General features: G+C 40.0%; 1 pseudogene; it reads right to left on the bottom strand.

The window, feature by feature from the left end:
• Nucleotides 1-433: 433 nt before the first annotated feature.
• On the bottom strand, nucleotides 434-3,031 carry LOC110303904 (general transcription factor 3C polypeptide 3 pseudogene; annotated as a pseudogene).
• Nucleotides 3,032-13,797: the final 10,766 nt, after the last annotated feature.

Here is a 13,797-nt window from a genome sequence, read left to right as displayed (position 1 = left end):
AAGGACAAACCACACTGTCTCCAATATTACCAGCACGTGTCAAAACATCTGGTTCACAGGAGTTTAGCAGATATTGAGTAGAAAAATAGTATGTTCCATTCCAACTGACTCAGAAGACAATATTGTCCATTTCAGTGTTTGGAATAATTTTACTGTAGAATGCTAACAACAAAGAATAATATGTACATTCTCATAGGAATAGCAACTTTTCATATATTCCAGAGTAAAAGTCGTGTTTAAATTTTCCAAAGGCTTGAATCTGGGGCCTTGTACATATAAAGCAAGCAGGCAGTCTACAGCTGAGCTACATCCCCTGCTTCAAAGCAGTTGTAATGGTAGCAAGCAGTGATGACAGTACCATTTTTTATCATCAAGAACAATGAAGTCCCAATAGAAGATACTGGTCCATACATCGTCTTATAAATTACACTGCTTATATGACACAGTAGGTATACAAAAACTTTTGAGCCATTGCAGTGTTCCCACTGCTCTGATAAACGAGAGACATGTTGTAGGCAATATCTCTTCATAAATCTAACTGGTCAACTTCTATACCGTCTACCACAAGTGGAGGGAGTGCCAGAGCCTTCTGGTAATAGTGGATTGCAAGGTGTGTCAGCCCCAGCTGATGAAGGCCATGGCCCAAATTGTAGAAAGATTCCTGGCAAGGTCCACAGATGCTGAGGTATCAATTAAGAAAGGAAAAGCCCTGCACAGTCAGAGCATGTCTCTTCAGCACATACTTCTGAGATGCCATGTGAATAAAGGTGAGGCCTATGCAGAGATTGTAGAGCGGCTCACTGGGATAGGCATGGAAGGGCTTGGACATATTGTCCAAGTGCATGTTTGAAACTACCTGATATAAATGCCTTGTGTCCATTTAAAACGCACAGAGCATGATTATCTGGGTTTTTCAGCCTCAGATGGAGACAGAATAGATGATGTCTTACATCTTGGGAGTGCATGATAACTTGATTAAAAATATTCCACAGCTGGGGCTTATTGACATTTTCCATTACCATTACCCTGATATAGTCATATGCCTTTCTGAAATTTTTGTCCAGGATAGCAGCAGAAAGACCAAAGTATTCTAGTTCTTTGCATTTTTGTATATGATCATAAAATGAATAATATTCCAGGGAAGACTCTACCAGCAATTCAGCTTCTTGGAATCCAGCCAAATCACTCAAGGTATATATGGCCTTTAAGAGAAAGTTCCACCAGTCTTCTTTTGGCAAGACACTTGTGAGTACAGCAAATATTGCTTTTGCATCATAATTTGATGTTTCCTGCTCATTGTTGTCTGATATTTTATCTCTTGACACTTTAATAAGGTAGAGATGTCTTTCTCCAGATTTGGAACTAGATATCAAACAAACTTGGGCTCTATTCATCACAACCTTTAAAAGCATGGCGAGCATAGTTAGCAAGGGATCCAGATAGCTGTACATTTTGCCTTGTGAAAACAATAGAGTAGAACAATGGAGCAGTAATTTCAGTTCCTGCTGTGCAGCATTCGCATCTTGGGCTAAGGTGTCTGGATCATACATGAATTTCAGTGCTTCCAGAGCTTTCTCAGGACAGCCTAGCTGCTGCTGAAGGATGGAAAGTGAAATTCTTGCATCCAAATGGAGTGGAGTCAGATCAACCACTTCACTGTAGCTTTCAGCAGCACGTGACATGTAGCCCAAGGCCTTTAAACATTCTGCATGCCGAAGCCAAACCAGGGCACTGAGCAGGGCAAGGGCAGAATTATATTCACCAACATCCAGAAAAGCTTCAGCAACATCAAGATAGAGGTCACCCATATCTTCAGGATTCTGTTCTACCAGTGTTGTCAGAAGAAGATTGAGGGGCTCAAGGATGTTGAGATGTACGAGGCAGACCATCAGCTTCACCGTGACGTCTGTTGGCACGCTGTCAGGTATAGAGCAGGTAACTGTCTCAGCAGCTTTATTCTCTTCTGAGATGCCTTCTTCCAAAGTTTCCTTTTCTAGGATAATTCCAGAAAAATCTGTAATTACCTCCAAAGCTTTGTCATACTGCTTGTTGGAAATATATAATTCAGCTGCTATGTTAACATCTTCCATGGAGACTAAGCCTTGATGTTTTGAGAAAACTTCTTCAATTATGTTTATAGCTGAAGCGCTGTCATTGGCTTCATAGTAACTCTTTGCCATATCTCTAGTCAACTACATAAAATGTTCTCCAACAGATGGAGACAAAAGATTTAAAATGTGCCTATAGCCATCCATGGCCATTTTATGATCACCCATCTGTTCATAAAGGCTTGATCTCTCCCACATTAGTAGGTTCATATTTAAGAGCCTTTGTATAGCAAAAAATAGCCTGCTTAATGTTATCTTGTTCCAGAGACATTTCTGCCAGCCTAACCCATTCTTCTCTGTCACTGGGATTTAAATGTGCAGCAATCAACTCAAACTGCAATGACTTCTCCATGTCACCTTGATCATGACAAGTGTAGAGAATGGCTCATAAGCCAAAGGAGCTTGTCTTATGATTTCCATGCACATCAATATGGCTTCTTCATGTTCTCCTTGAGCAAAGCGAATATTGGCTTCACCCATGAAACCTCTCAGGGCTCTGGGGAGTTTACTCTGAGGCCTCTTCTCTTTCATCATTTTCTTGGTTTCACGGTTGAGAACCATCTCCAACACAAATACATCGCCTGCAGTAGTTTTCTCTGCTGTTTCTTCCTCCTCTTCTTCTTCTTCCTCCTCTTCATCATCTTCAGTCTCTCCAAGCATGGAAGCAAAGACTTTGTGAACTGACTTCCTCACCCCATCTGATGTTTCTCCTTCATTGGCGTCTTTGTCCTGGGATTTGCAGAGTCAATTCCTGACCATGATGGAACTTCAGAGTCATCTGGGTTTTCTTTGGGTGATGATTTTCCTTTTTCCTGAACACTTTTCTTCTCTCAGGTTTTTCTCTCTTCTCTCCGCCTTTCGAATTCTTCAAAGGAGATTTTCCCTTCCAGGTAGTCGATAAGTTCTGGGCTGAACCCCGACATGTCTGCGGCCCGAGCTCCACAGTGGGCCATGAAAGCTGCAACACTCCCAGGCTCTGCAGGGCCTCCTCCATTTTTGTCCTTGCAGTTCTTTTAGACAGGAACCATTATGGGTTAGAATTTTTTGATGTGGGATGGCAACCCCATTTCTCACTAGATGATCTGTCTTTCTACTGGAGGTGATTTCTACGAGTTCCCTCTCCTCCCTTTTGGGCATTTCATCTAAGGTCCCTCCATTTGAGTCCTAAGAGTCTCCTACCTTCCAGGTCTCTGGCACTTCTAGAGCGTCACCACCAGAAAGGTTGCATATTTACGTTCATTCTGCGGGCTCTCTGGGCTTCTATTCTGTTCCCCCAATACCTAATCATGCTCCCCTTCTCTCCTCCCCCTCCCTTTTCCCACTCAGGTCCCTCCTTCCCTCTGCTTCCCATGATTGTTTCTTCTCTTTCCCAAGTGGGACTGAAGAGTCCGAACTTGGGCCCTTCTGCTTGTTATCCTTCTTGAGTTCTGTGGATTGTATCCTAAGTATTCTGTACTTTTTTGGTTAATATTCACCTATTAGTGAGTACATACCATGCATTCTAGGCCTTAGTATGGATGCTATTCACAGAGATCTCTGGCCCAGCCAGGTGGGAGGGTTCAAGCGAAGGGGAAAGAGTGTGAACAGGGAGGGGGAATTGCCTCCACCTCATTGTTTTTGCTGCTGTTGTTGCTGCAAAACACCATACTGACTGCCCTGAGCCCAGCTGGGCTGAGCTGGTGGAAAGCTGGCTAGCCACAGAGAGGAGGGCAGGGAGCTTCTGGTGGCAAACATTTCAGGAGAGCAGTTCTCTTCTCCGGTAGCGTTATAGCTTTTTTGACAGATGTTCTCAAGCAACGGAGTAATTCTCACACACCTTTGTTCCTTCTGAATAGGATCTTATATCCAGTTTTGGGGTGGGTGGGGTCCTGACAGTAGGTGATTCCTATTGGCTTGGTCTGAGATGTTAGGAATGCCTCATCTACATGTGCAAGATCTTGGAGCTTTGTCCATATGCTGGTTGCCACAAAACTCTCTATGGGTCCTGCAATTATGAGATCATGATGTCTTCATATTCCATTGTGCAAATGAACCACATTTTCTGTATCCATTCTTCCTTTGCTGGGCATCAGGGTTGTTTCTAGCTCCTAGTCATCACAAATAAGGCTGCTTTGAACATAGTGGACCATGTGTCCCTGTGGTATGGTGGGGCATCATTTGGATATATGCCCAAGAGTATAGCTGGGCCTTCAGGTAGATCATTCTTAATTTTGTGAAAAACATCCAGATTGATTTTCAGAGTGGTTGTACCAGTTTGCAATCCCACCAGCAATGGATGTTCCTCTTTCTCTACATTTTTGCCAACATATGATGTCACCTGAGTTTTTGATCTTAGCCATTCTGATTGGTGTGAGGAAGAACCTCAGGGTCCTTTTGATTTGTATTTCCCTGATGACTCAGGACTTTGAATATTACTTTAAGTGCTTCTCTGCCATTTGAGATGCCTCTGTTGTGAATTTTGTTTATATATCCCATTTTTGACTAGGTTGTTTGATTTTTTTTTTGAGGTTATCTTCTTGAGTTGCTTATATATTTTGGGTATTAGCCCTCTATCACATGTGGTATTAGTGAAGATTTTTTTCTCCCAATCTGTAGGTTGCTGATTTGTCTTATTGACAGTGTGCTTTGCCTTACAGAAGTTTTTCAGTTTCATGAGGTCCCATTTATCGATTCTTGATCTTAGAGCCTGAGCCTTTGGAGTTCTGTTCAGAAAAATCCCTACCCCACCCCCACCCTCCATGACAATTAGTTTGACTCTCTTTCCCACTTTCTTTTCTATTAAGTTCATTTCATTTGGTTTAATATTTTGGTCCTTGATCCACTTGGACTTTAGGTTTGTCCAAGGTGACAAATATGGATCTATTTTCATTTTTCTACATAAAGATTGCCAGTTAGACCACCACTATTTATTGAAGATGCTTTGTTTTCTTTCATTGTATATTTTTGGCTTCTTTGTCCAAGATTGTCTGTAAGTGTATGGGTTTATTTCTGGCTCTTCAATTCTATTTCACTGATGGGCCAGTCTGTCTCTGTGCAAATACCATGCAGTGTTTATTACTATTGCTCTGTAGTACAGATTGAGGTCAAGGATGGTGATTCTCCCAGAAGTTCTTTATTGTTAAGAATTATTTTCACTATGCTGTTTTTGTTTGTTTGTTTTTCCACATGAAATTGAGAACTGCTCTTTCCATGTCTGTGAAGAATTGTGTTGGAATTTTGATGGGGATTTTGCTGAATCTGTAGATTGCTTTCAGTAGGATGGCCATTTTTACTGTATTAATCCTACCAATCCGTGAGCATTGGCAATCTCTCTATTTTCAGAGGTATTCTTTTTTTTTCTTTTTTAATATTTTTATTAGGTATTTTCCTCATTTACATTCCCAATGCTATCCCAAAAGTCCCCCACACCCTCCCCCTCATTCCCCTACTCACCCACTCCCACTTTTTGGCCCTGGCGTTCCCCTGTACTGGGGCATATAAAGTTTGCATGACCAATGGGCCTCTCTTTCCAGTGATGGCTGACTAGGCCATCTTTTGATACATATGCAGCTAGAGTCAAGAGTTCCGGGGTAGTTTAGTTCATATTGTTGTTACACCTATAGGGTTGCAGTTCCCTTTAGCTCCTTGGGTACTTTCTCTAGCTCCTCCATTGGGGGCCCTGTGATCCATCCAATAGCTGACTGTGAGCATCCACTTCTGTGTTTGCTAGGCCCCGGCATAGTTTCACAAGAGAAAGCTATATCAGGGTCCTTTCAGCAAAATCTTGCTAGTGTATGCAATGGTGTCAGCGTTTGGGGGCTGATTATGGGATGGATCCCCGGATATGGTAGTCTCTAGATGGCCCATCCTTTTGCCTCAGCTCCAAACTTTGTCTCTGTAACTCCTTCCATGGGTGTTTTGTTCCCAATTCTAAGAAGGGGCAAAGTGTCCACACTTTGTTCTTTGTTCTTCTTGAGTTTCATGTGTTTCGCAAATTGTATTTTATATCTTGGGTATTCTAAGTTTCTGGACTAATATCAACTTATCACTGAGAACATATCATTTGAGTTCTTTTGTGATTGGGTTACCTCACTCAGGATGATGCCCTCCAGGTCCAACCATTTGCCTAGGAATTTCATAAATTCATTCTTTTTTTTTTTTAAAGATTTATTTATTTATTATATGTAAGTACACTGTAGCTGTCTTCAGACACACCAGAAGAGGGTGCCAGATCTCTTTGCGGATGGTTGTGAGCCACCATGTGGTTGCTGGGATTTGAACTCTGGACCTTCGGAAGAGCAGTCGGGTGCTCTTACCCACTGAGCCATCTCACCAGCCCAAATTCATTCTTTTTAATTGCTGAGTAGTACTCTATTGTGTAAATGTACCACATTTTCTGTATCCATTCCTCTCTGTTGAGGGGCATCTGGGTTCTTTCCAGCTTCTGGCTATTATAAATAAGGCTGCTATGAACATAGTGGAGCATGTGTCTTTCTTACCATTTGGAACATCTTCTGGATATATGCCCAGGAGAGGTATTGCGGGATCCTCCGGTAGTACTATGTCCAATTTTCTGAGGAACCACCAGACTGATTTCCAGAGGTCTTCTTTGATTTCTTTCATGGGAGACTTGAAGTTCTTGTTATACAAATCTTACACTTGTTTGGTTAGAGTAACTCGAAGACATTTATATTATTTGTGACAATTATGAGGGGTGTTACCTTGACTTCTTCTTTGCCAAATGGTATCCATTTCATCTCCCTTTGATGTCTTATTGTTCTAGGTAGAACTTCAAGTACTATATTGAATAGATAAGAACAGGATGGGAATTCTTGTCCCTGATTTTAGTGGGATTACTTCAAGTATCTGTCCGTTTAATTTTATATTGGCTATTGGTTTGCTGTTTATTGCTTTTATTGTGTTTAAGTATGGGATATGAATTTCTGAAACCTCTAATACTTTTAACATGAAGGGATGTTGAATTTGTGAAATGCTTTTTCAGCATCTAATGAGATGAATATGTGAATTTTAGTGGATTTTTGTATATTGAACCAACCTTGCATTCCTGGGATAAAGCCTACTTGATAGTAGTGAATGATGGTTTTGATGGGTTCTTGGATTCTGTTTGCTAAAACTTTATTGAGTAGTTTTGCATTGATATTCATAAGCAAAATTGGTTTGAATTTTGCATTGTTGGGTCTTTGGGTGGTTTAGGTATCAGTAAACATAGCTTCATAGAATGAATTAGATAGTGTTCCTTATGTTTCTGTTTTATGGAATAGTTTGAGGAGTGTTGGTATTGTTTCTTTTTTGAAGGTCTGGTAGAATTCCATGCTAAAGCCATCTGGCACCAGTCTCTTTTTTTTTTTTTTTTTTTTTGGTTGGGAACATTTTAATGACTTCTGATTCCTTAGGGGATATGGAACTGTTCAGTGATTTTACCTGCACTTGGTTTAACTTTGTTATGTGGTATCTGTCTACAAAATCATCCATTTTATCTAGATTTTATGGTTTTGTAAGGTATTATCTTTTGTAGTAGGGTCTGATGTTGTTCTGAATAGCCTCAATTTCTTTTGTTATGCCTCTCTTTTCACTTCATTGTTAATTTAGATACTGTGCCTTTTAGTTAGTTTGGCTAAAAGTGTATCTATCTTGTTGGTTTTCCCAAAGAACCAGCTTTTGAATTTGTTGATTCTTTATATATAGTTTATATAGTTGAATTTGGTTGATTTTGGCCCTGAGCTTGACTATTTCTGGCTGTCTACTCCTCTTCAGTATTTTTGTGTCTTTTTGTTCTAGGGCTTTCAGGTATGTTGATAAGTTGCTAGTAATATTCTCTTCAATTTCTTTATGAGGGCACTTAGTGCTATAAATTTTCCTCTTATCGCTGCTTTCATAGTGTCCCATAATTTTTGCTATTCTGTCAACATTTTCATTGAATTCTAGGAAGTCTTTAATTTGTGCCTTAGTCAGGGTTTCTATTCCTCCACAAAAATCATGACCAAGAAGCAAGTTGGGGAAGAAAGGGTTTATTCAGCTTACACTTTCCACATTGCTGTTGATCACCAAAGAAAGTCAGAACTGGAACTCAAGTAGGGCAGGAAGCAGAAGGTAGAGCAGAGGCCACGGAGAGATATTTCTTACTGGTCATGATGTTTGTGCCTGAATAAAATCCCTGACTAAGACAAATTGGTACCAGAATACTGGGTTATTCCTGTGACAACCTGACAATGTTTTGGGGAGGACTGTGGAAGGACTTTGGAACTTTGGACTAGAAGGTCAGTGTTAAGAGCTCTGTGGGATATTGTATAGGAGCTTGGCAGATAATGTTGAAAACAGTCCAGAAGATGGAGGCCTGGCTTGTGAAATTTCAGAGGGAAGATTAAAGACTCTTATCAGGGCCATTGCAATTTTGATTGTGAAGATTTTGTGGTTCTGGTTAGATGGTGCTGAAAATCAGCTGCGATTAACAAGATAACAGAACTACTAAAGCAAAACCTTTCCATTACTGGGACTATTGATGCTGGTTAGCTGGAGCTAAGAAATTAGTTGTGATTAAGAAGAGACCAGGATTATTGAGGTGACATCTTCTGGGATGTGTTTTCTGAGAGCACAAAGAGACTCTGTTCCAGAGATAGCCAAGGTTGTACATTATGCTGCAGCAGGGCATGGTAATGTGTAAGAGTCACCCAGGTGGTACTGGTTTTGAAGGCATGAAGGGGTCATAAAGAGCAGCTCGACATTGTGAGAGTCCATGGAAGGCCACTAGTGAAGGTGCAGCCTCAGTTGCAATTAATAGCCCAGGACTGAGGGGGTCATGCAAAGGAGTTGAGGCTTGGCACCATGAAGAGAGCCTATGAGAGCCTATTGGTGAAGCCTATTTACAGCAGAAGACAGCAGTGTTGTGGAGATGCCAGTACCATGAGATGACCTCCCAGGACAGCAGCAGCAGTGGAGTACAGGCAGCTGGAGCCTAGAAGACAATATGTGTGCTACAAAGGGCAGGGCTGGAGAAGTGACCCAAGCCCTTGGGGGAACTCAGAAGTTGGATCCCAGACATTGGACAGTTGGAGTCTGATTTTGCTTTTGATTGTGACTATGCCCTGATATTTTTTCCTCTTGAAGAAAGAAGGCATTTTGTTGGAGTCCACAGTTAAGAGACTTTGAATTAAAAAAAAAACTTGAATTTTAAAAGATATTGGATATTTTAAAGGGATTGAACTTTTAATATACAAGACTGTGGGACTTTTAAAATTATTTAGACTTTGGGGATGGATAGGAAAGTAAGGGATGAGGCTTGTTTGTATTTCAAGTTGACAAGGGGTCAATTGTACAGGCTGGATTTGTGTGTCAACTTGACACAGGCTGGAGTTATCAAAGAGAAAGGAGTTTCAGTTGGGGAACTGCCTACATGAGATCTAGCTATGGGGCATTTTCTCAATTAGTGATCAAGGCAGGAGGTTCCCTTGTTGGTGGTACCATCTCTGGGCTGGTAGTCTTGGCTTCTATAAGAAAGCAAGCTGAGCAAGCCAGGGGAAGCAACAGCCCTCCAAGGCCTTTACATCAGCTTCTTCCTGACCTGCTTTAGTTCCAGTCCTGACTTCCTTAAGTGATGAACAGCAATGTGGAAATGTAAGCTGAATAATCCCTTTCCTCTCCAACTTGCTTCTTGGTCATGATGTTTATGCAGAAATAGAACACTAAGACAGTTTGTTTCTTTATTTCTTCCCTGATCAAGGTATTGTGCAGAGAGTTGTTTTGTTTCCATGGGTGTGTGGGTTTTATGTTGTTTTTGTTGTTATTGAAGTCTAGCCTTAGTGATGGTGGTCTGATTAGGCTGCCTGGGATTATTTCAATCTTCCTGTATCTGTTGAAGTTTGCTTTGTGACTGATTATGAGGTCAGTGTTGGAGACAATACCAGGAGGTGCTGAGAGGAAGGTATATTCTTTTGTTTTAGGCTGAAATGTTCTATAGATATCTGTTAAATCCACGTGGTCCATAACTTCTGTTAGTTTCTCTATCTCTGTTGAGTTTCTGTTTCCATGTTCTGTCTATTGATGACAGTGTGGTGTTGAAGTCTTCCACTCTTATACTGTGGAATTCAATGAGTGCTTTGATCTTTAGCGAAGTTGCTTTTTTAAAAAAAATATGGGTGCCTTGCATTTGGGGCATAGAAGATGTATACTAAGAAGAGCGGAGGAAGAGAAACGGAGAAGAAAGGGGAAAGGAAATATAAGAGACACGAACAGAATTAAGTTCTTTATGCATCGCTTTCCATTTTACCTTTTAATAAAACTCATGAAGGGTAGGTACTCATCATTTTACTTTGTGGATGAAACAGAAGTTCTAAAGCTTATCTGCATAGGGTTACAAATTTGGCCACAGCTTGACTTTGTAGCTTGGACTTAATTCATGGCATACAAAAAAAATCTCCTTTTCTTGTTAAGACATACTGAAGACAAGATCAGGGACTGTTAGAATAGGACGCCAGGTAATGATGCCTAATGACCACTGGTGTAACAGATTTTGTCTCTGCTTCTAATTTCTTTCATTGTCTTCCTTTGTGTACGATGCTTGGTTTATCACAAAAAATATCTCCATATACGTTAAAGACTAATAGCATTTGTATCCTTTTCAGTTAGAGAACAATGAAGAAATTGAGCTAAAACAAGAAGGCAGAAAAGCATCAGTGCATTGTGGACAGATGTCCAGATCTTGCTTCAGTTTATCAGAGTGGGAAGCCTTTACCCAGCTACCATAATCTCTAAAGCTTCATAAAGCTTGTAACTTTGGAACTGCCATGTGCTAAATTTTAAGCACAAATCCTGAGTCTTGGTGTTGAAAGCTGTACTAAGACAGCCAGGCAGGTCCTCAACTATCTGAGTCATGCCAGTAAATCCAGCCAAAAAAAAATCTTTTTAATAGTTTTATGAATAAATGGTATTACGGGAAGACACCCACACAGAAAGGAGAGGTATAGGGGAAGAACAAACTTTGAAGGGTTTAATACAGGGAGTTTGCTTTCTCTGTTAAACTCCACCTGCAGCCCTAAGTGAGGGGGCTGGTTAGGACTCGGCTATAGCACCACATCGCATGCTCCCTTTCTCTACTGTGTGGGATCTGATAAGTTTTCAGGATCCAGTCCAGCTGTGCTCTCATCACGTTGATTTAATGGCCCTTAAGAGAAACCATAAAAGTGCTTTCTGTTTAGTAGGACCCAGCTGTTTCTCGTGCAATTGCATAAGAGAGCAAGCTGAGTTAGCTATAGATTATTATTAAAAATTAAGAACTTTCCATGTGTTTTCTTTTTGTAGCAAAAAAAAAAGACTTAGATTACATGTATGATCTGTTAAGCTAGATTGTTAGACACACAGGGGAAAAACTTAAATGTATTATCTGATTTGATTCAAATAATCTTATTGGGCCACCCCAAAAGCATTGGGTCTGATTAATGTAGTATGTGTGTTCTCAGTATAAGATAATTGATCAATGACTATAGAGAAAACTCTGTTTTCATTAGCAGGCAGGAGTATAAGAAACCAAGAAAATTATTGGCAGATTATCAGGCTTTCTGATGAGGTTATAAGTGGTGGAACTTGGTACTGAATGAATGGCTGTGGCAATCATGTCATCTGAGCCCTTTGGTTTCTGCAAACAGAAGGGAGACTGATTGCACTACCAGTAAATCTGTTTAGTGTTGTCAGGTTATGAAGCAGTCTGTATTGCAAACCAGACATGAAGCACTTAGAGCCTTTGAATATCAGGTACTATTTAGTCAATGGAATATTGCAAAATAGGGTAGAATGTGTTCTTTTCCCTTTTAAGTAATGAGGGACATGGGCTTGGGAAGGATGAAACACTGATATTTAGAGCAATTGTTTTAGTATTGAACCATATTACAGTTGCTATGTTTAAGGAGTAAACTCATATAAATGAAATATTATGCAAAAAATAACAAAACAAAAACCAGAAACCAAAAACCTGTCTGGAGAATTAATATTTATTTATTTTGGTTGATCATGCTTGACTGCCATCACCTTTATTCAAAATTGACCATGTAAAAGCTACTTTTTGTTATATTTGTACAATCACAAAATTCTATATTGAAAGCTACAAAAAATTAGGAAAGATTTGCTTTTTACCCTATCATTGAAGAACCCTGCCAGCTATAGACAATGTTGTCTTAGAGAACTAATTCATACAATTTACAACCATTCATTTAAATGTAGAGCTTAGTAACCATTTAACACATGCATGTAGATATTTTAGTATCTACTCATTAATGGGTCCTATGGTTGTAATATGCACTCAAGAAAATTCATGTGTTAGAAGCTTTATTCTCTTTTAGTTTATTCACTCAATCATTCGTTCATTATATTTTGGAGGGCAGCCCTGGGACATGATTAGGGTTAGATGATGTCATGAGGATGGGGCACCTATAATTCAGTTAGTGGCTTTAACAAAATAGGAAGGAAATCTGAGCTAACATGTTCCAGAGATGTCCGTATGTAGCATCCTCAGTCATGTTGGGACAGCAAGAAAGCTAAGCAGATACCCAAGCGATGTTCTTAGACTTCTGGCCTCCACAACTGGGAGAAATATTTTTTTTCTTTATAAATTATCCAGGCTGTGGCATTCAGTTATAGAAAAAGAAAACAGACCAATACAATGTGGTTTACAGTAATAATGCTTCTATAACCCATTTCAAAGTTCATTTGATTTAAAAACATCTAAAAGTTGTGTATTTCCAACTTAAGAATTCTTTTCACCACTAACTGAAACACTGGGGTTTTTTTAGATGTTGTTCTTGGCTTACATTTGTTGTACTTGTTTTGAAAAAAACTACCTGTTGAATATCTATGAGAAACCTAATACAGAACTCATAGGATTGTTCCTATGGTAAGGAAGCGGTATAGGATGTGCAGAACCAACAATGCTTTTCCTTTGGACATGCAAGTTTGGGTCTATAGCAGACAGAGCTGCAACAGAATAAACACTATATCCAGAGGTATCTTCAGGTCAGTATTCCAATAGCTGCTATTTCTGCCATGTAAACTGGTGTTCTGTACTAAATAACATAAACTTGAGAAATCAAAGGATTAGTGGCTCAAAGAGACACCAATAACCAGTATCTTAACTTTGCCAGATGGTTCTGTGGGAAAAAGTAGGCTGTGTCAATATTTGCCATTATTACAATTCTAGCCAATGCCCTAAAGGCAGAATAGTGTTGCTTGTTTTGCTGTGTGAACTGTGAGTGTGGCAACCACCCCAGTGCTCTGCCTAGATCCAGAGGCAAGTTTGCTTTTGCTAGCAGGAAAAGTGCAGCCCAGGCTCCCTGTAGCTCTCCAGTTTGATGATTTAGAGTTCAGAATAAGAAAGGGGTTGGCAACCAACACTAAGCAAGTCAGAAAAATGCCAGGCTGATGTAACACAGACTTCTCTTTCCCTTGAGAATGAGAGTTCAATGTTCCTTGAGACTGTTACAGGGTAACACATTATGGTTATCTTATGAATGATGGCTTTGAAAAGTAGTGTTTGTGCTAAATATTTTTGTGCTATTTTAGAAAATGTATTACAAGGGACAAACAGTCAACAGCACAGACTGAGCTTCAGATGAAGTACGACTGGTTTTGTGTATACTGAGTTTGGGGTTTTTTTTTTTCTTTTAGGTCAAAGGGAAAGTGTATCATGCTGCACATGCATTTTTGG

The sequence above is a fragment of the Mus caroli genome, unplaced genomic scaffold (assembly GCF_978045245.1).
Source record: "Mus caroli unplaced genomic scaffold, Mus_caroli_1 scaffold_9, whole genome shotgun sequence".
In the NCBI taxonomy this organism is placed as follows: Eukaryota; Metazoa; Chordata; class Mammalia; order Rodentia; family Muridae; genus Mus; species Mus caroli.
The sequence above is the reverse complement of the archived record's forward strand: the minus strand, read 5'-3'. Positions and strand labels throughout refer to the sequence as shown.